The sequence below is a fragment of the Setaria italica genome, chromosome II, assembly GCF_000263155.2.
Source record: "Setaria italica strain Yugu1 chromosome II, Setaria_italica_v2.0, whole genome shotgun sequence".
Classification (NCBI taxonomy): domain Eukaryota; kingdom Viridiplantae; phylum Streptophyta; class Magnoliopsida; order Poales; family Poaceae; genus Setaria; species Setaria italica.
The window spans coordinates 25,060,756-25,083,051 of record NC_028451.1 but is presented as its reverse complement, the minus strand read 5'-3'; the positions used below and the strand labels follow the sequence as shown (position 1 = coordinate 25,083,051).

Below are 22,296 nucleotides of genomic sequence, written 5' to 3'. Positions count from 1 at the left end.
TCATATAATATATAAGAAATACAGGAAGCACAGAAAGATGAAGAAGGGGGAGAAGATGCGCATACCATGCATGGCCTGGGTGAGGCTGTCGATGTTTAGACCCGGCAACCTACCGAGGGGGTACCCGAGGTAGTATGTAGTGCATGGGGCTTGTCAAGATCAGAAACTCAAAGGTGAACTTGAACACACGATTTAGACAGGTTCGGGCCGCTTAGATCGCGTAATACCCTATATCCTATGTGTTGGTTGTATTGTCTTGGATTGAACTTGTTTGGAGGGGGTCCCTACCTTGCCTTATATTGCCGGGGGCAGGGTTACAAGTCAGTTGTGTATAAGAATACTAGTCGGATTCGACTAGTGAGTCCTACTCTATTTGCTATGAGTAGTTTCCTAATTCTCGACTAGTTCTTGTCCTCCACGTAGATCACGCCGTCATACACCGTAGTCTCCATGTCTGACACGTCTCGGTGTACAACTTTGTATCTAGGACCGTCCAAACCTTCTGGTGGACCTATAGATGTATGTACGACAAGCCCCCGAGTACTTTTTAGTCAAATGCAGCAGTCCCGAGTACTTGAGAAGGCATCTCCGACTAGTTTGTGGTGCTCTTCGAGTACTCCATCGGATCGAGTCTTCAAACGTACTCGAGTACTGCCATGTGGCTAGAATGTGCTCAAGCCTCATTTAAATTGATCTTGAATCTTCAATCTTGAATTTTATATGGAAGTGCAACGAAAGTCGCACTCCATATGGAGTAGCCCCCGAACCTTAGGTTGAATCGCAGAATCAGGCTGAGGATCAATCTTGTAATTTTACATCTTTTTTTCCTTAAAACCAAAAAAAACTTTTTTAGGCGATGGGCACGTGACACACAGCCCCCGAGTCATTGCCCGACTAGTTTAGGTATAAGGGTCAACCATTGGTCAACGTGACCGTTCACCAACAATAACCTTATCTCTTTTTGAAAAAATTGAAAACTGTCAAGCGATAACTTCGGGTGTTTAAAAATGGAATATTCCCTTTAATCTCGCCATTGCGCTAACTAAGCCGCAGTTATTAATAACGAAGGAAATCATCCCTTCTGTTTCACCTGAACCATCTGCTCTTTCACCTTCCATATTGTAGCCCTAGCACTGCCGCTTGCTCGATCCTTGAGCTCGAGTGCCACCATCCCCCACCGCTTAGCCCTCAAGCTCATGCGCAAGAAGACTCTTGTGGCAACATGAATGGGGAAGAAGACATCATCTAGCAAGCCGGTGGAGAGCAAGAAGAGAAAGGCCAAGAAGAAGAAGGAGATCCAGCTGCCGGCTACCAAGTATGGCAAGACGGACTAGTTGGCTCCGCCAACTCCCGCATGCGCCTGGAAAAAATCCGTGCTGAAGGAGGCGAACATCCAGGCACTGGTGACAGTTAATCTTCTCCAAGGCCAAGACTTCATCAACTGGAGGGCGGCCTATGACAACCCTTGGCCAATGGAGAACTACACCCATGAAACGGTAATTTTCACGCTCTTCATTGAGCGCGGTTTGGTGTTGCCCACATCAGACTTCTTCCGCGGACTGTTGGAGTACTATAAGTAGGAATTAATCCACCTCAACCCCAACTCAATTTTGCACATAATGATTTTTGTGCATCTTTGCGAAGCCTTCCTTGGAATTCAGCCGCACTTCCAACTTTTTTGCAAGATCTCAAAGTTAAGCCCCAGCCCAAGATGGAGCATACTGAAATAGTCGGGGGGGGAGGGGGGGCAAGAATTCAAATACGGGAGAAATCCCTTGTATTTGGATTATGAATTGATTGACTCCTACACAAGCTGGAAGGAGAGGTGGTGTTATATCGGAAACCATGAGCTCAAACTACCTAAGGTGACAGGCCACCATCCGATTTGAAACAACCAGTGATTGGACGAGCCTACCCATGGAGATAGCCTATAGCTACCCGGACTCCTGGAAAAGATTGTTGTACTCAAGCAGCAAGGGCTGATAGGAGTAGGAGTAGTATTTAGTTTCATGAAGAGGCGGATCCAACCACTGCAATTGCGGTGCACATGGGGGTACGATTACTCGGGCCCCAATGATCCATCCCGGATGTCACTAGATGACCTCTCCGTAGATGACATCATGGCACGATTGAGGCACCTGTTCACGCACGCGAGCGCGATCCCAACGATCGTGCGGGAGTACTGCGTCGCCAACTTGCCAAGTAGTGTAAGTACCCGTGGCCTGAACCCCCGAGTACTAATTTTTGTACGTGTTGATTTTCTGACTTGTCTTCGGATGTAGGAAGAAGTTCACTTGTTCTGCTTCGCTCCTCCTCCACCCAGATCAGATGGCTTTGACGCCACTCCACATGTACATACGACTGCTGATGTACAAAGGGTAGTCGAGGAGGAGGAGTTGGAGGGTTTCTCTTCCTTCAGCTGCTCAAACTCAGAGGCTGCTGAGGAATTTGTGATCAAGGCCCAGTCGTCGGATAAGGCTGGGTCTTCCTTTGGGACATCCAAGCGTGAAGTTGGAGATGACTTGGAGGCTGGTTGGGTGTCACTACCGAAGAAGAGGCGCACTGTCGCCGCTAAGCGTGTGGCGAAGAAACCGCTCACCATCGAGGACGTCCCTCCTCCGATAATCACATTTGAAGAAGGATAGGATACTGAGGACCAAGTACTCGTAAGTAATTTCCTTACTGCTATGTCTTACTCAATATGACATTGGTGGATTGCAGGTAGTCGGGGAGGAGATAGAGGCAGAAAAGATGACTACAGAAGTCATACAGCAGCAGTTGCGGGTGATCAAAGAGGTCATCAAAATTGATAATGAAGAAGAGCCTCCCATCGCTAGGGCCAACCCTGTCGGTATGCAAACTACCCATGAGGTGGAGACGGCGACTAAGGCTGGCGAGGATCAAGCTGCAATCCAACAAGTCACGGCGAAGAAGCCGTCCCTCACTATTAGGCCTATGCGTTTGGCGGGGGAGCCCTCTTTGAAGATAAAGAGGTCCACAAAGTAAGTACCAGAATGTCATTAGAGTACTGATTGTGATTTGATATTGCTTTGTAGTGTGTCTTGACACTTGTCTTTTGCAGGAAATCTGCCAGCGTAGAAATTGAAGGTCCGAGCCCGAAGTCTGCAACCGATGGCAGTAGCCGCTCGGCCTAAGACCTTGTCCTAGCGCCTACAAGCCTGCCGTCAAGGAACAACCTGTGCCGGAAATAGCTCCAGGTGTTGAATCCCTTGTTGCTGCGCTTATGCATGATGTTATTGCATCACTGAATGTCACTTTAGTGCCAGCCCTCAAGCTGCCAGTAGCTGAGCCCATTGCAGTTACTACTTCTGGTGTCGTGGCTACTTTTGTAGCCCCCCGAACCGGAGGTAGGCAGTGAAGCTGCAGTGGCGATTACTTTTGGAGCTGTGGCTACCCTTGAAGCCCCCAAGCCAGAAGTAGAGGCTGAAGCTGTTGGAGCTCTCCAAATTCTGGCATCCGTCCCGCCTTCTGAGGCGGGTCCATCGACTAGTCACACTGTGACCTCCATCCCACCTTCTGAAGTGGGTCCATCGTCGAGCCACGCCTTGGTTCCTCGCGGTGCACCAATTGTCGAAGAGCATGAGGAACCTTGGATAACTCCAGGGGTGAACTTGGAAGATATCCAGCTCATCGTGGACCCCCTGCTCACCATAGAGATGGAGGCCACGATTAAGGAGATGTACCGCTGTGTAGGCGAATACGCAGTGGTAAGTTTCCTCCTGTGTTGTCCATATCTTGAAATTAGTACTTGTTCGTTACACGAGTACTTGCTCTGTTTTGTAGGATTTGATCAAACACTCCCGCTGAAAGTCAGAGATGCTCCAAGGCTATAGAGACACCATGATGCCAGCTCAAGCACTTGAGCGAGAGCTTGCCAAGGAGCGGGAGCACTCCTCCCAGCTACTCATGAAGTATGACGGCCAAGCCGTTGAGTTTCACAATCTTGTGCAACAAGCCGCGGAGGAGAAGGATCACCTCCGGAAGTGCAACAAGATGTTGAAGCATCAGTTGGAAGGTAACTTGTCCTCTCTTGTTGGTCTTAGAGTACCAATTTCCCTTGCCGATACTGAATCATTCCTTGTATTGCTCTTGCAGCACTGAAGAAAGAAAAGGAAGATCTCCAGGACTGAGGCACTGATATGTAGAACCCGTATTACAGAGTGACGGAGCAACATAATAAGTTGTCCACTCTGTATGAGAATCTGGAGCACCACCTAGCGAAGGAGCGCAAGATGCGTGCTGATGGGCAGGTTGACCTGATGAACGCCATGAAGAGCATCCGAGAGCATGAGGCTGAGTTGGTGGCCACAAATCTTGCCTTGAAGGAATTGACTAAAGCCACTCAGCCTATTGCTGACATGGTGGAGCCTCCTGCTGATGGTGTGGAGCCCGCCCTTTGGCGAAAGTACTCAAGGAGGTGCCTGCAAAGATAACCAGTTATATCAAGAAGATGGCAGAGTCGGTCTCGAAGCAGCTGTTGGCAATAGTGAAGTACTTCTACCCGCAACCTAACCTGGCTCTAGTTGAAGAGGGGATTAGACAAGACTGCTCTGATGAGCAGTTTCAATAGTACTTGCAAGAGATGGCTCCTGTCGCTAAGGAAGTAGCTAGTCAAATAGACCTTGAGTAGTTGTATGTAAAGAAGTAAACATCAGATCATTGTAATATAAACATGATATAAATGTAAATGTAAATTATTTGAAGTCTTGTTGCAAATTTCATTGCTATCGACTTGTGTATTTTTGTTTAATGCATCTCGCGAACTACCCTGATAATAGCTCGTACGGTAGTTGTGAGTGTTTATGCATAAGGTTGCTCTTGTGAGCCTCTTTAGATACATGGTGTAGAGTACATTTAGCATGCAACTCTTTCCTATGGAGTGCAAGTACTCAGGATATCTGGGTAGTCGAACCCTTTAGGCGAGAAGACTTTTCAGGACTTCATCAGCTGGAGCCTATCTTAGCAACCTCTCTGGATTGTTCAGATGTTGTGCTCCCGAAGACCTGGAACTGCAGGCTTATTATTACAAGCTGCGAGTAGACATATTTGCCTAGATAAGAACCCGGGTAGTATAAATAACTCCTAAATTACTTGAATTCATTTTCATTTATGAATTTCATCTTCTTTTCTGAAGGCCATTGATGGACAGACTTGTCCAAGGAGCTAACTAGCTCATGATATTGTGTACAGGCTTGTCTTTGCAAGTTGTTGCTAGACAGTTTCGTCCAACGAGTTGAATAACTCGAGGATATCTTCTCCAAGCTTGTGACTACAAGCTGCGAGCTGGGCGATAGTACCAAAGGAGCTGAGTAGCTCGGAGAATCTTGCTTTTGCAAGTCATAACAGAAGTAGTCATTTTACGATGAAAAATAACTCTGCTTTATTGAATTGTAATTATACAATTGAGGCTGATGGCCAATTTATATGAATATGTAAACTATGGGTAGAATCGACATAAGTGCTCGATGCTTCACGAGTTGTCGACTTCTTTGCTACAGAGAGTTTGTAGCATATACGACCTAGGTCCAGTGACTTTAGAGATGATGAAAGGGCCCTCCCGTGGCTAATTTCGCTTGTGCAGTGATAGAGTCGGAGTGCCCGATCTTTCGGTGAGTGGAGATAAATTCGACTTGGTGGAAGTAGACCCTCACGATCCGACTACGACGAGCGAACCCGAAGCGCCAATGCAATCGCTGAACCAACTCCCGATGGTTACCAACCTCGCCGGTGCGAGATCAGCCTGATCACGAAGATCGATTCCTGTCCGCAATCGAAGAACGAACAAGAAAAAGAGGCGAGCAATCTAAATATCACTCGAAGGTGGAGTTCTGAATCACACAAGGACAGCGCGTATTTGCGCATGTTCAAGAGTAGCTAAAGCTAGATGTAAAACAAAACTCAAGTCATAAACAAAAAGGACTCCGACTAAATAAAGGGGGCGCAGCCCCTGGAGTCCGGAGGGGTCACGCGCGCCCAACCCTAGGCGCCCCACCTGGGCTGCCCTGTTGGGCCATCTTCTTATTCCGATGGGCCTTCGTTCCTTAACACCATGATGAAGTTTAATTCTCTTGCACGGGCCCGAGTGATTGGCCCAACTGGATGATCAACTGTAGGCGCCTGAGGTGGAGGAGCAACTGGAGGCGCCTGAGGTGCTGCTGGTGTAGATGTACTCGTGGTGTCCTCATCATGCAGTCCCTTGGTGTCTTGGATACGCTTGAGGAACATATCACCTGTGTTGAACGAACATTCTTTGATGTTAGGATCGTGATAGCGGTGAATTCCTTCAAGGTATCTTACTAATTGGATGAGTGCTGCACAATGAGCTTCTTCGAGGCTATCTAAGTCTAGACGCCTTGTTTCTTCAGTTGCGTCCTCCTCATACTGCTCGACTACTAGGGATTTCCATATTACGTTGGCAGGGAGAACAACTTTTGATCCATAGACCAGGAAGTAGGGTGAGTACCCTGTAGGCTTCCATGGCTGAGTGCGAAGCACCCAGAGGACATTGGGTAGCTCGTTGAGCCACTTGCGCCCTTTGGTGTTTCCAATGTTGTGTAGTCATTTCTTTAGAGCCTCCAGTAACATCTCATTGGCGCTCTCAACCTAGCCGTTGGCCTGCGGATGAGCGACAGAGACATACCGGATGTCAATCCCGCTGTTGTTGCAGTACTCCCAGAACTCGTGGTTGTTAAAATTAGAACCCAAGTCTGTGATAATGCGGTTGGGGAAGTTGCAGCGATGGACAATCTTGTCGAGGAAGTTGAGTACTCTGTCTACCTTGGGGCAGGTCACGGGCTTCACCTCAATCCACTGGGTAAAGTTGTCGATCACTACAAGTACTCGGTTGAACCCTCCAAGTGCCATAGGCAGCGGGCCAATCATGTCTAGCCCCCAGCATGCGAAGGGCCAAGAGGGTGGTATGGTGATGAGCTTGTAGGTAGGGACATGTTGTTGCTTAGCGAAGAATTGACACCCTTGGCATCGACAGACTAGTTCTTCAGCATCAGCGAGAGCTGTAGGCTAATAGAATCTTGCTCTGAAAGCCTTGCCCATGATCGTTCTTGAAGATGCATCGTTGCCGCAGATGCCTTTGTGGATTTTCTCAAGTATGTCCTTGCCATCTTGCCGTGAGATGTAATTCATTAGTACTCCTGATGATGCAACTCGTCTGTAGATGTGTTCCCCAACTAGAATGTAGTTCTTGCCGTGCTGTGAGAATTGCTCTGCTTCTATCTTGTCTGGAGGTAACTTGTGCTCCTTGATGTAGTCGATAAAGGGAGTTCTCCAATCTACATCGATCATCATAACCTCCTGGTTTGGCGCATTGTGGCCTCGATTGGTGATTTTTTAAGGCGCCGGCTCCACTATGAATGGCTTGTGTAGTTCATGGATGAAGACCCTAGCTGGAACTTGAGCACGAGTAGATCCAAGTTTTGATAAGACGTCCGCGGCTATGTTGTTGTTGCAGACCATGTGGTGGAACTCCAGACCAGAGAACTTGTTCTCTAGCTTGCATACTTCCAGGCAGTACGCATCCATGTTGTCCTTGTGGCGATCCCACTCGTCATTGACTTGATTGATTACCACTAGTGAGTCGTCGTAGACTAACAATCGTTTGATTCCCAGCGAAAGTGCTAGGTGAAGCCCGTGCAGGAGCACTTTGTATTCATCTTCATTGTTGGATACCTCCCAGAAGATTTGCATGACATATTTGAGTTGTTCACCTTTGGGAGATATTAAGAGTACTCTTGCGCCGGCTCCCTTAAACTTGAGTGATCCATCGAAATACATGACCCAATGCTCTGGGCATTCTGCTAGTATTGGTACTTGATTTTCCTACCACTCTGCCATAAAATCGACTAGTGCCTATGACTTGATGGCAGTCCTTGATTTGAAATCAAGGGACAGTGTCTCAATTCCTCCTGTTGTGTCTCGATTGTAGAGAATTTCTTCCAAGGGGAAGTCTGTGATGATGAAGATGTTGTGTTTATGGAAGTAGTGTCGTAGCTTCCGTGAGGTGAATAGTATTACGTATTGCAATTTTTGAACTGGCGGGTACCTAGTTTTGGAGTCTGACAGCACCTCGCTGACGAAGTAGACGGGCCTCTGTACTTTGTATACATGGCCTGGTTCTGGTCTTTCGACCATGATCGCCGTGCTAATGACATTGGTAGTCGCGGGGATATAAAGCAACAAGTCTTCATTGGGATTTGGCATGGTGAGGACCAGTGGTTTTGATAAGAAGTCTTTTAACTATTATAGAGCTTGATTCACCTCCTCGGTCCACTTGAATTTATCTTGCCGCTTGAATAGTTTGAAGAAAGGTAGTCCCCGTTCTCCAAGTCTTGAGATGAATTTGTTGAGGGCCGCCATGCATCCAATTAGCTTCTAGATGTCCTTGATGCATGATGGAGCGTGCAAGTTGGTAATGGTAGAGATTTTCTCAAGATTAGCCACGATCCCTCGGTGGTTGATGATGAACCCGAGTAGTTTTCTGGAGGGTACACCGAACACACACTTGGTTGGGTTCAGCTTCCACCGGAACTCTCGGAAGCTTGCAAAAGTTTCTTCCAAATCCACAATCAAGTCGTCGGGATTTCTAGCCTTTACGACCACGTCATCCACATACGCCTTTACATTGTGGTGTAGTTGTTTCTTGAAGCACTCCTGGATTGCCCGTTGATTGGTGGTGTCTGCGTTTTGCAACCTGAAGGATATTGTTGTGTAGCAGAAAGCTCCATAAGGGGTGATGAACACGGTCTTGATTTGATCTTCTTCCTGGAGAGCTATCTAGTGATACTCCGAGTAGCAATCAAGGAAGCATAGTAGAGCGCATCTGGCCGTCGAGCCTATGACTTGATCAATCATAGGGAGCCCGAAGGAATCCTTTGGGCAGTGCTTGTTGAGGTCTGTGTAGTCGACACACATCCTCTACTCGTTGTTGTTTTCCTTCCACACCAAGACAGGATTTGCCAGCCACTATGGATGATACACTTTCTTTATGATGCCCGCTGCGAGTATTTTGACCAACTCCTTTTTGATTGCTCCTCTTCTATCTTGGGCGAATCAGCGTAGTCGTTGTCGTTTTGATGTGCTTTGGGATCCACATTTAGTGAGTGCTCGATCAACTCTCTAGGCACCCCCGGCATATCTGATGGCTTCCATGCAAAGATGTCTCGGTTGGCTTAGAGAAACTGATGAGTGCAGCTTCCTATTTGAAATCCAGCCCTGAGCCAATCAGGATTATCTTGGAGCTATCACCTGTCTCAAGGTCAATGGCTTTGATATCAACTTTGCTTGCCTGCTTGACCTTAGTTGCCCCCGATTTCTTCCTTGGGATCTCGAGTTCTGACGGGGTCAGTTTCTTGGAAGCACCGAAGACTTGCATCATCGAATTTGACACTTGAGTAGTCGCTGCCAGCTCCACAGTTTCTGTGTCGCAGTCATATGATCTCTTCAAGTCTCCGCGCAGAGAGAGTACTCCCTTGGGTTCTGGTGTTTTGAGTACTGGTACACGTAATGTAGGATGACCATGAATTTGGCCAGGATAGGTCTTCCAAGGATAGCGTGATACGATGTTTCAAAATCAACCACTTCAAACCGGATGTACTCTGTCCACTAGTGTTCTTTGGTCCCGAAGGTAACTGGCAAAACCACCTGACCAAGGGGTACAGTTGCGTTGCCTGGGACAATCTTGTAGAACAGTGAATTTGTCGGGGTGAGCATATCCGTAATGTTGAGGCCCTTCTTCCTCAATATCTTGGCGAAGAGTTTGTTGAGACCGCTACCGCTATCAATGAGAACTTTTGTGAGTCTGGACCTTGCAAATACTAGGCCCAAGACGAGAGGGTAGCGTCCTGTGTCTTAGAAACTAGTCCACTGATCCTTCCTGGAGAAGGTGATTGGCACCTCAGACCACTTGAGGAACGTAGGCATTGCTGGTTCAATGCACATAATCTCTCGAAGGGCTAGTTTCTGGGACCGCTTAGTAGCAGTATTCGGTGTGCCACCAAAGATAACGTTGACGGTGTTGGACGGGTTCTGGAATTTGCCGTTGTCGCCATCATCTTCATCTTCTTTGGCCTTGCCCTTGTCCTTTGTTCCATAAGGTTTCGGCAGATCTTTCATGAATCTGCGTAAACTCTAGCAATCCAACGTGAGTGCTTATGGTGCGAGTGCCACGGGCATTGCTTCTTCAAGAGCTCATTGAACGGAGTCCTTTCTTGATTCCTACCGCCTTTCTTGGAAGATGTCACACCCGATTTTAAGGACAAAATTGAGTGCATTAAATACATGTGCGCCAGGATCAAGTTACACACATGTACGACAATAGTGAATAACAAAGACAATGCTAAAGCAAATAAAGAGAGTATTAAACATTATTACATGACCGAAAGTCTCAATAAAACATAAGCCTAATTTATTACACAGCGGAACTCCAAAGACGACGACGACTCCACAGGCAGCTGACTGAAGAAACGTACGCCTAGAACTCCTCAAAGTCGTGTAGATACTCCTCCCAATTAGCTTGGCCTGAACAACGGTTTTGCAAGGGTGAGTACACTTATGGTTGGTACTCAACAAGTCGTGGGGAATAGTGTAGTGTAAGGCAAACCAAGGTATGGCTATGGTATAAATAGCATCAACTTTTAATTAAGTTTGGTCAAATTTTATTAGCAATTAGCTAAGTATAAGTTTATACCACCCGAAATTAAACATGATCATAAATAAAGTAAACAACTTATGCATGAAATGACAACAAGTTAAATCCATCTTCCGATAATATTATCATGTGAGGGTCCAGGCCGCTCTTAACCGTGAGCACGGCTGATCGATCAGTTTTACACTCTACACAGGTGGCACATCTTTACCCACAAGTCGCGTAAAAGTTCAATAGAACTTTGGACCCAACCATGCGGTGTTTGCAAGGCACCATACCACACTTCCGAGGTGTGATTGCATAGGGATGCTACGAGGCCTTTACATAGATTCGCTAGCAATGTGGTAACCCGCTAAGGTTTCAGGTCGAAGCGAAACATAGCAGTCCCCTAGAGGGTATAGTGTCTTAGCCAAGCCCACTTCCCAAGAGAGCGAGTGCTATATCCTATCAATGCCTCCCCTCTTGCCCTTTCGGTAAGGTTACCCCAAACTAGAGTTTCTAATTATTCAGCCAAGACCAGAGCCATTTAGTCTTGTGGTAGCACTGTTTTCCTGGGTGGTCGCTCCATGTTCCGATTAATCATACATGATCTTGTATTAATGAAAGGTATAACAGACGTAAAGCAAGATTAAACATTGTGTTTAGTTAAACCACCACACCAAGTAAGCACTAAGCATGAGCTACCCAACATAAAGTAACCCAGTTTGGTCAAGGCAAAGGTAATTCAATCTAGACGAACCTTAATTGGGACCCATCAATTTAATCTTAACCTGTGCATAGCATAAATGTTGAGTACGAGAAAGTAAAGGTGTATAGGACGAAAAGTAGTGATCAAGGACACGACTTGCCTTCTTGGCCTTGCTCCTGCTGTTCGTACTCCTCGAAGGCTTGGTCTTCAACTCCCTCGAACTGCAGGACGTCTACACGCGTCACACGAGCACATACAAGCAAACATGGGCAAAACGTAAGAAACATTACACCAATCACAATTAAACAGAGAAAACAAGCTTGAAAAGTTGATCTACGCTTTAAAACGAACACGTGGATATAAAGAACGCGAAAAACGGAGTTAAGATGCAAAAGATATGATTAAAACAAGATCCAGGGGCTTTTCTGTGAGAAAAACAAAACTTTTAGGGCCAAACCGCGAAAACCAAGGGCTTATATGTAATTACGCATATAAACCGAAGGTCTAACGCGCAAAAACTCCAAAACGGACGGCGGGTTGATTTTTAGAAAACCCAGGGTTTAAACTGAAAAGCGCGAGGGGGCAGATCTGTGAATATTTTCAACGCGATCTGGACCGCGGGTTGATTTGCGGAAAAGGCAGGGGCTTAAGCGAAAAAGAGGCACGGCGCGACTTGGTTTACCGTTACGCGGTCGGATTGACCCGCTACGAGCCGTCGGATCTAGTTCCGACGGTCGCGGTCGTCGACGACATCGCGGCGGTGGCGGCGAGCGGCAGCGAGCGGCGGCGGGATCGCCGGAGTAGGCCGAAACGGCACTCCGAGCTAGGTTTGGCGTGGGGATTTCACCAGAAGCAAGAGGAGAACGCGGGGAATTCGTTTGTCCCTTCAGGTGAGCCAAAAGGGCGGCGGAGCTCACCTAACGGCGGCGGCTTGCGGCGGAGGGAGGCGGCGGTGCAAGAGCTTGCGGCAGCTAGGGTTTGGAGGGTGCTGGCACGGGTGCTCGTGGCCGGGGGGGGGGGCGGCTTAAATAGGGGTGACGCGCGTGGAGATAGGGGCGGACCCCGTGCAGAAAAGCGCGCGGCGGTTGCGCGAGAGGCGGAGTCCGGCGCGATCGGGGGAAGAGTCCCGGCCGGATACGGCCGGAAGAAGGGGACGACGGTGGGGCCCACCCGTCAGGTCGGAGGAGGGAAGCGGTAGGCGGGCCGGGGTGACTTCGTGGGCCGGCGCGTGTTCGCGGGCCGCGAGGCGATGGGCGAGCGGCGGACCGCGCGGGAAGAGGGAGCTGGGCCGGCGAGGAGTTTCGTGGGCCGGCAAAAGAGAAAACGGAGGGGCCGGCGGAAGGGTGGAGCGGCCGGAGGAGCTGCAGCTCGGCTGGGCCGAAAGAATAAGAAGAAAGGGAAGGAAAGAAAGATGCGGCCCAGGAGGAGAAGAAGAAAAAGAAAAAGAAAAAGAAAAAGGAAAAGGTTTTGGAAATTGAATTTAAATTTGGAATTCAAATTTTTGGTTCAAACCCAAGCAATCAAAATAAATGCACCAGCATGAATGCACAATTAAATCCTATGATGAATTTATTAAATTAAAGAAAATGAAGCTAAATGCCTAGAATTTAAATGACACCCTAATTTGAGCAAATTTTAATGAATTTGAATTCTTTAAAATTTTGGGTGTTACAGAAGATTGGGACATTAACACCACAGCATTGTCTGGCTTCCTTTTGCGACTCTGACCACCCGAGTAGATGCCCTGGTTGTCATTATTGGGTCGATCATTACGGTTCTTATCGTTGCGCTAGCCATTACTCTGATTGTTATTGTTCTGGCCCCTGTTACGACTAGACTTGAACCTCTCGATCTCTTTATCTTCCTCGTCCGCCTAGGCTTGTATCCTGATCTTAAGAGACTTGATATCTTCGGAGCACCTCCTGCCAAAATCTTGGAACATGCGGCAGTCATAGAGACCATTCTGGAAGCAATCTATGGTGTCATGCTCCGTGATGTCCGTGATTGTGGCCTTCTTGTTAAGGAAACGATGTAGATAACTATGCAGGGTCTCGCCTTGTTGCTGCTTGACTTGAGACAAGTTGATCCTATTGTCAGGATGTTGTATTGCCTCTGCGAAGTTGTTTGTAAATACCACCTTAAGGTCCTTCCACGTGTCAATGGAGTTCTTCTCTAGTGACTCGAGCCATGTGAGTGGCCCTACCTCCATGCAGATAGGGAAGTAGATAACCTTGGTGTTGTTGTTTCCTCCTACCGCCTGTACTAACAACGAGTAGCACTGCAACCATTGGACTGGGTCCTGCTTGCCGTCGTACTTGGTGATACCCAGAGGTTTGAATTTGTTGGGGAGGACTATCTTCTGTACTCGTTTGAGAAGGCAGGGAACCCATCAGAATCCTCTCCCTGGTACTCGACTTCCTGCTCGCGTTCGCAACGGCGTCCTTCAATTATTGTACAGGCATCGCGGCTGTTGTTGATCTTCTAACGAAGGTCGCGTACTGGGCATTCGGGCTCTGGATGGGGCCCACAGTGGCCATGGCCTCCCGAGAGTTCTGCTCCGACTTGGCTTGGTCTGGCACCCTCGTTTCAACTTGGTCGCCTATGGCTACTGCCATGCTGGGATGAGGTGTGAGGAACTGAATGTATAGGGTTTTTGTTGATCGAGTTGCTCGTACGCACGCTCTGCTAGCTGAGCCAGTTGCCTGGTGTACCTAGTTTGTGGCATTGCCCGGGTGATCAAGTTGATGGATGCAATAGTGGCGAGAGGAGTGTGATGTTGATGCGTTTGAACTGCTTCAAATGTGTGATCAAAATTCATGATTGGTAGTTCAGGTGTGAGTCGGCAGTGACGCTTCGCTCTTGCAACATTTCTTGCTCGCCGTCGATTCCTTTGAGCTTCAGTTTCTTCTCCTTCTATGTTGGCGGTGAGCTCATCCTGCGAGACATCATCTGAGTGATGTTCGCATCGCGGATTCCTTGCTAGTTGCTCTTCATCTTCGCCTTCTTGTGCGACAACGATGGTGAGGAGTTCCTGCTGGAGAATAACTTCCTGAACTCGACATGATGACCTCTGTGGAACCATCTTTTTCATAGATGGGTGACAGAGGGGTACCCTCCTAGTATCGGAGGGTATCAAGGTAGGCGACAAGGTGTGACTCGTCGTCCTTGGCAATAATAGGTGGCTTCATGTTGGGCCAGTAGACGAATTTGCCTTGTGGAGTTGATGTGATAACTAGGCCCTGTTGTAGACCTGATAATGGAATCTCCTTGCCCGGACCTAAGTAGCAGTCGAGATTCTTGTCGGATTTAGTAGCCTGGCAGTCTACCAGGGGGTTACCCAAGTGGTAGATGTGTAGGTAGGGAGGATTGCGAGATCAAGAACTCGAAGGTAATCATAAGAACACGAAGGTTTAGATAGGTTCGGGCCTCCGAAGAGTAATGCCCTACGTCCTATGTTTTGCTGGTTTGTATTGCTTTGCGCGGGTGCAAAGAATAGATCGGATGCCTTCGGGAGGCGCCCTTGGCCGCCTTATATAGGTTGATGACCTAGGGTTACAAGTTGGTTTGAATCTAATCTAATCGGTTGTTACATGAAAAGTAACTCGAGTTGGATTACAAAAAGTATCCTGCAATATCCAGGCTAATTTCAATCGTCCGACCTCCTTGACTTGCGCTTCAAGTATCTTCACATCCTTAGCCCGCATGTTTTGATCGAGCAGGTCCACTTGTCAGGGCCGGCCAGTATCCTGGTTAGTGGGGGACCGTGGGGTACCCATATCCCTCAAGCCCCCAAGCTTGAGAGGTCGACCTGGTGGCAGGAGGCACACCGAGTAGTTTTTGAGCTGTAAAAAGACAATGCAAACATTATGTAGCATAATGTAGAATATTTAATGATTGAATAACTTGGAAGATTGATTCGTTGTAGAAGTAAACTCTTGCGCATCCTGCTCTTGTAGTCCAGGTAATTTCCCCAAGTAGTTAGCCTATTACGTTTAAGCACCTGACCCTGCTAGGGTGTTGCCAAGCGGACTTGAGCGTGCTTAGCAGGAAGCGACACATGAGGGTTAGGCTTTATGGATTAAGGCATGTGCTACCTGAGTACTTTAGCAACTATTAAGAGAGACGGACAAGCCATAAAATAGTGAGAACTGTGCGGAAAAGCACTAGCATGAGCTAGGCACCCATGGGGTGTAGCCCCCGACCGCTCATGTAATGGACGGACCAAGCTGTATAAGCTGCCGAGGTACAACCAAGGTGGTCGGCGAAAGTCACAGAGACACAGAGGAGCCGAGGTGGATGTAGGTATATGGAAGTCGTCAAATATTTAATTGTAAATAAGACTTAGATTGATTCGTGGTCGAGTCAAAAAGTTAGGGCTTAGAAGCCCTGGGTAGAGGTCGGCTCTTTTGCATGCGCTCTCCCTTGAGGTTTTGCATGCTCAGAGACATCGCATGCATTTCAATCTAGAGATGTCCATGTTTGGCCGCATCTGCATAGAGCTCTTGACGCACGCATAGCATGGAAACTCTTGATCTTCTTTCTTGATCCGCATGAAAGTAGTACGGTAGCTTTACAGAGTACTAGTAGGCCTTCTTCTTTGTTTAATCTAATCGGGACTTGAGAGTCCCAACCAAGTAGATTGATCAGGTTGCCCGTTAGGCGGGCGGCGCGCGTGTCGTCGCCGACCAGCATAGATGCATTGAAAAATATTCTGGATTTGCGCCGGCTGCAACCATATTGATATGTAACTATTAAATATGGAACGACTTACCCGGTCGCAGATGGATGTCGACGATGATTACTGCCACTAAGATCGCTTGAGCGAGAAGGTTGCAGATGAATGTTGCCGCAATCTGGTTGGAGGGTGTGGGTGGGTGGGCGAGCGCAAGGAAGTCCTTCGTGCTCTCGAGGAAGATGACGTTGAAGTGAGACACCTTCGAGCTCATTGGGGAGGATCTCACGATCACCCCTACCTGGCGCGCCAACTGTCGGATTTAGTAGCCCGGCAGTCCACCAAGGGGTTACCCAAGTGGTAGATTTCTAGGTAGGGAGAATTGCAAGATCAAGAACTCGAAGGTAATCACGAGAACATGAAGGTTTGTATAGGTTCAGGCCTCTAGAGAGTAATACCCTACGTCATGTATTTTGCTGGTTTGTATTGCTTTGTGTGGGTGCGAAGAATAGATGGGATGCCTTCGGGAGGTGCCCTTGGCCGCCTTATATAGGCTAACGACCTAGGGTTACAAGTTGGTTTGAATCTAATCTTGTCGGTTGTTACATGGAAAGCAACCCGAGTCAGATTACAACAAGTATCTCATAATATCCGGGCTGATTTGAATCGCCCGACCTCCTTGACTTGCATTCCAAGTATCTTCACATACTTGGTCCGCACGTTCTAGTCGGGCGAGCCCACTTGCTACGGCCAACGAGTATCCTAGTCGGTGGGGACCCGTGGGGTACCCACATCCCTTAGTCCTCAATCAAATCTGAGTTGAATTGTGATATGGACAGGGTAGCTTGGTAGGCAGCAACCAAGTTTCAGAGTCCGAATGGGAATCGACTTGTATTGTAGGCCGATTCGCATGATGGATTAAATGCTATCTCGTGGGAACCAATCCGAGTAGTGGGAGAAATCAAGTTGTACTCAGATTCGTCCTCTAAGCTTCTAACTAGGTCAAAAATTTGTTGCATTTCTCGATGAAATCCTCTAGAGCTTGGCGCTGAAGGTTGATTTCATACTACTTCTTCTCCAGGGCCGGTGCAATGTGGCGGTGGAAGTTTCCAGCGCCATCTATGACGCAAACCCAGGAGCTGAAGATGAATGTCGTGCTAGCTTCAAACGCTTCAACAGGTTTGATGATGACTTGAGCCATCGAGTTCGCCAGTGGATTCTCAGCGAGAGCCCTTACCTGACGCGCCAGCTGTCGGTGTTTAGACCCGGCAACCTACCGAGGGGGTACCCGAGGTAGTATTTAGTGCGTGGGGCTCGCCAAGATCGGGAACTTGAAGGTGAACTCAAACACACGATTTAGACAGGTTCAGGCCGCTTAAATCGCATAATATCCTACGTCCTATGTGTGGTTGTATTGTATTGGATTGAACTTGTTTGGAGGGAGTCCCTGCCTCGCCTTATATTGCCGGGGCAGGGTTACAGGTCGGTTGTTTACAAAAATACTTGTCAGATTCAACTAGTGAGTCCTACTCTATCTGCTATGAGTAGTTTCCTAATCCTCAACTAATTCTTGTCCTCCATGTAGAGCATGCTGTCCTGCACCGTAGTCTCCATATCTGACATGTCTCGGTATACAACTTTGTATCTAGGACTGTCCAAACCTTCTGGTGGGCCCATAGATGTATGTACGACAGAGTCTGAGAGTATCAAAGACATGAACGCCAAGGCAAAAATTCTCGATTCCAATATTCAAAAGTTGAGAAATTAAATGAAAAGAATATCCATGTTATAAACAATGGACCTCTTTGATGCATGGGAATAGAAATTTGTTAAGAAACAAAATTTTCAACCGGGAATACCATATCAAGGAAGAGGTAGGTACCCTTCATTTTACAGTACAGGAACATTGCAATATGCTGCCAAAAATGATCACAAGAAATGAAGTTACTTACATGTTCCCCTTTTTCTAATACAATTGGCTGCATTCAGAATCCAGAAGATGCTAGTAGCACAAGCAGTTGGATGGAGTAATTTGGGTCCATCCAACCCTGCATACGAGAGCCAAATTCAGTAATCAAGAATCATAATATCTGTCAATAAACAAGGGAAACCAGATCCATAGCTTATTGCAAAATGTACAGACAATGTGTTCATCTTCTTGTGGGAAACCTATGCTTCAATCGTGTCACTGCAAACCCGAAGTAGCATCAAAGGAGAAGCTAGTTAGGCACAAAAAATGTAGTTCAGACATCGGGTGCCAATACATGGAAAAATAAGAGAAAAATTTGGTAATTCACCTGCTGAGCCATATAGTCGAACACCTTATGTGCATCCTTGCTTGGTGGCCGTGTAGCCGGAGGACTACCCGCGCCATCCTTACCCGGCGGCTCCCGTCTTCAGGCTTCTACCCCCACCACTCCATCGTAGTGTGTGCTGTGTCTTGACCAGTTGCATGCGTCCCTGTCGTTGCGGCCCTCCAGGATGCGGGGGTGGGGGTTGGATGAGAATGGGAGACGATAGCCGGATGCCGCGAGCTCGAACAACAACTGGAGGATGCCCCGTCATGGAGCTCCAGTGGCCGCCTCCTCCTCCTGCCCCGTCATTGCACCGATGGAGATGGGGTGTGGGGCAAAGCATCGCAACTTGCAAGGTGGTGGAGCGGCGCTACAGGAGGAGAGGATTGGTAGGCGACGTTCGAGTGAGGATGGAAAGAAAAAGGAGAGGAGAATCAAGGGACAAAAGGGGGCTACGGGATCGGTGCGGGGTGATTCACATGGGGAAGGAGGTCGTGGGTAGAGAAGGAAGGAAGCCGTGATTCACGCCGGAGATGAAGGAAAGCGGGGAAACGGGGATTGCGGGATCGATGGATGTCGCATGATAGGTGGACGGAAACCGCGGCGGGAATGCGATTGTCGCACAGGGATGGGGAATGACGAGCGGGACCGGCGGGTACACACGGTGAAAATTAAGCGCGGTGACAAAAAAAGAGGCGTGGGAGGATGACGAAACGACTCTCCCCCCTCCCTTTGTCGTTCTTTTTTCCGATGAACTAGGTGGGTCTTTTACGACGAGTACACGGGTATAATTCTGGGTGGGAATTATTTTCAATTCTCTCGCTCTTTATAGTATAGATAAATATCATTTGTTTGTCTAAATTGAAGCTATAGAAGGAAAAGCTCCGATGATAATAAAACTTAGTGCCAATATACATTATACAACCTTTTACTTATGTATCATGAAGAAAAATGTGTATATAGAAAATAAATAGTAGATTTCATTAGGAGATTGTTAGATACCAGCAAAATATTGGGATTGTTAACTTTGTCCCAGATGGATCGTCCCAAACTAACGTCTCGAAAATAGTTGGTTCACGTTCCCAAGTTTCGAACCATCGTACTGAAGAGGTATACCCCCCCTCGAACTAGAACTTGGAAAGTATCGATCCACATTCCATGTACCTGTTCCTTGACCCCATCGTACTGGGAACTTTGTGACACTGATTCCAATAGAAGATATGCCAATTCTAGTGTTCTAAATTTGAATGTTAGACTTGTGACTTTCCTTGAGCCTTACCTGTGAAGTCATATGTCCTTGAAGCCATGAGATGTATCTTATAACATCCAAAAACTAACTAGTGTATTTTCTTTGTTCCACAACAGCACAAGTATCATAACAACCGAAAAGAAAAATGTACAATGGATAAATGATCATAAGGCTTCTGTTTGCATAGATGCAATCGCTCTAAGTTGGCAATAAGCCATTGAAAAATCCACGCCAATACACAACCATGTACACCCTAAAAATTCTACACAGCATCTTAACAAAAAAGGAAGAGTACATTCCAACATATATAAACTTAAAATAGAGAAGAATGGAGCGAATAGCTAATAATACATAAAAATCATGACATTTTAACTAATCAAAAGGACCCATGCATGTGGTCATCACTTGACAAATGATCATAAGGCCTCTCTTTGCATACATGCAATCGCTCTAAGTTGGTAATAAGCCATTGAAAAATCCACGCCAATACACAACAATGTCTAGCCTAAAAATTCTACACAACATTTAACAAAAAACGGAAGAGTACTTTCCAACATATATAGACTTAAAATAGAGAATAATGGAGCGAATAGCTAATAATACATAAAAAATCATGACATTTTAACTAATCAAAAGGATACATGTATGTGGTCATCACTTTTCAACTTCCTATTTTTAGCTTCTGAAATTATATTTTTAAATATATATGTGTGTTATTTGTTCATATAGCATGACTTCATCAATGGCTAATATGAACGTTGTACCATAATGAATTATGTGCCTTGAAATACAATACCTTAAATAAATGTCGAACTAAACTCTAATAAAATATGAATTTTCTTGCTTCTATTTTTCTAACTTTTGTTTCTTTGTTGAGAAAAGATTTCATTTTGCTAGCAAACATAATACATGGCTAAGATCTAGCATCAAATATGTAAAAAAAAACTAAACATCATGCACAAACACATATGATGTTCAAACATTGACATGGTATCATGATAAACTAAGGATAATAGCTCCTTATTGGACAAGTTACCAGATACTCCCTCCGTTTTTGTTTGTAAGATGCACACGCAGATCAAGATTCAAATTTTACAATCTTTTACCAATAATTTAACTATCAATTTTTTATTTTCATATTGTAAAATTTATATTATTGGATTCGAATCAAATATACTCTACAATTATTATAAATTTATAACCATAAATAATATAATGTAAGATAAATGAATGGTCAAAGTATAATTTGAAAGATCATGCTAAGTCATATCATGCATTATAAATAAAAACAGAGGGAGTGCATATTATAATAGAATCCATTAGCGTTGGCTCAAACAATCATTTATGTTTTCCATGCTTACAAAACAAAAGCATGCAAAAGTTAAATAATGCCCTCGTGTCACACTTGCCGGTCTCAAGGAGAATAAGAAATATGAACTAATATTATGAACACATTTTTCATCGCTAATTTAGGCCAAAAAATTCTAAAGTATATTTGATTAGATAGTCGCTGTCCTCTACATGAGTACATGAGCAAGCAACACATGTGATACATAGATTTCTTTTGTGTGAAAAAAGTAAAATAAAACATCCACCAACCTCTCCCTCCCAAATGACTGATGCAATCAGGGGCAAATAATTGTCTCGTGCGATGGATGTCAAGAGGATCAACAAATATATTCTAATGTTCTCAACATTCTTTCTTACACCAATTAATATTTGTTAGACTAGACTAGATAAAAAAAATTTCAAGCTTCAATTTTATGCACTTTTGAGAGCTAAGTTATATACTTACAAACTTCAATAGATTTGGGAGCAATGCTAATTACTTTAGAGAAAATTTATGTACAAAATTAATGCTAGATAAAAAAAAAACCTTAGAAAATTTGTGGCTTCTACTCCTTGAAGTGTTGGATTGTGGCTGAACATGGGGGGAGGATTGGTAGGACCACATGTGAACACATGGTGCTCTTAGCAACAAGTACCCACCCCTTGAGCAATCCTTCCCTAATTCTTCCTCACACCGAACTTTTTATAGAAACTATAGAACATCATATTAAATATTGAACTCCTTTTCAACATGGATATTAGGAAAGGATAAGAATGGAAGAAATAGCTACTAACAATGGAAATCATACCTTCTAAATCCCTTCATTGACTTCAGGTGCATGATCAATTTTCTTTTGTCAAACAGAGTGATCACAAGTTTCCTACTTCTCGTTTTATAGTGTAGTCATATTCATAAATATATTTTTATAGTGTAGTCATATTCATAAATATATTTAACTGATATACAATTAAACAATACTTCCTTCTATGAGTCTAAGACGTCGACACGGACTCTAATATGACACTCTAAATAGCAATATCTATATATAAAAATATATTAATAACGCAATTTGAAAGAATTATATGTTATAAAAGTATTGTCATAATGAATCTTGTGTTGTCAAACCTATAAAAACCTTTAAATTTTTGTAGTCAAAGTTAAAATTTGGACTTAAGACAAACCTAGTTAAACTTATAGTCCCGATTAGAGGCTGTTAAACTGAATTACACTGAGTATAACTTTTCACTTTTCTTTTCTTTTTTCCAATCAACAATGTTGTTTGGTTTGCTGATCAGGACAGATTTTACCAACCAACAATAACAGAAAAGATTCTTATACATGGAAGTAGAAACAAACACCATATATACGGACAAATATGATGT

General features: G+C 45.6%; 1 long non-coding RNA gene across 1 annotated transcript; it reads right to left on the bottom strand.

The window, feature by feature from the left end:
- Positions 1 to 17,539: 17,539 nt before the first annotated feature.
- On the bottom strand, positions 17,540 to 18,967 carry LOC111256303. Its single transcript, XR_002676349.1, has 3 exons — positions 18,339 to 18,967; positions 17,994 to 18,229; positions 17,540 to 17,738 (listed from the first exon to the last, which is right to left on the bottom strand). It is a non-coding gene; the product is annotated as an uncharacterized LOC111256303 (long non-coding RNA).
- Positions 18,968 to 22,296: the final 3,329 nt, after the last annotated feature.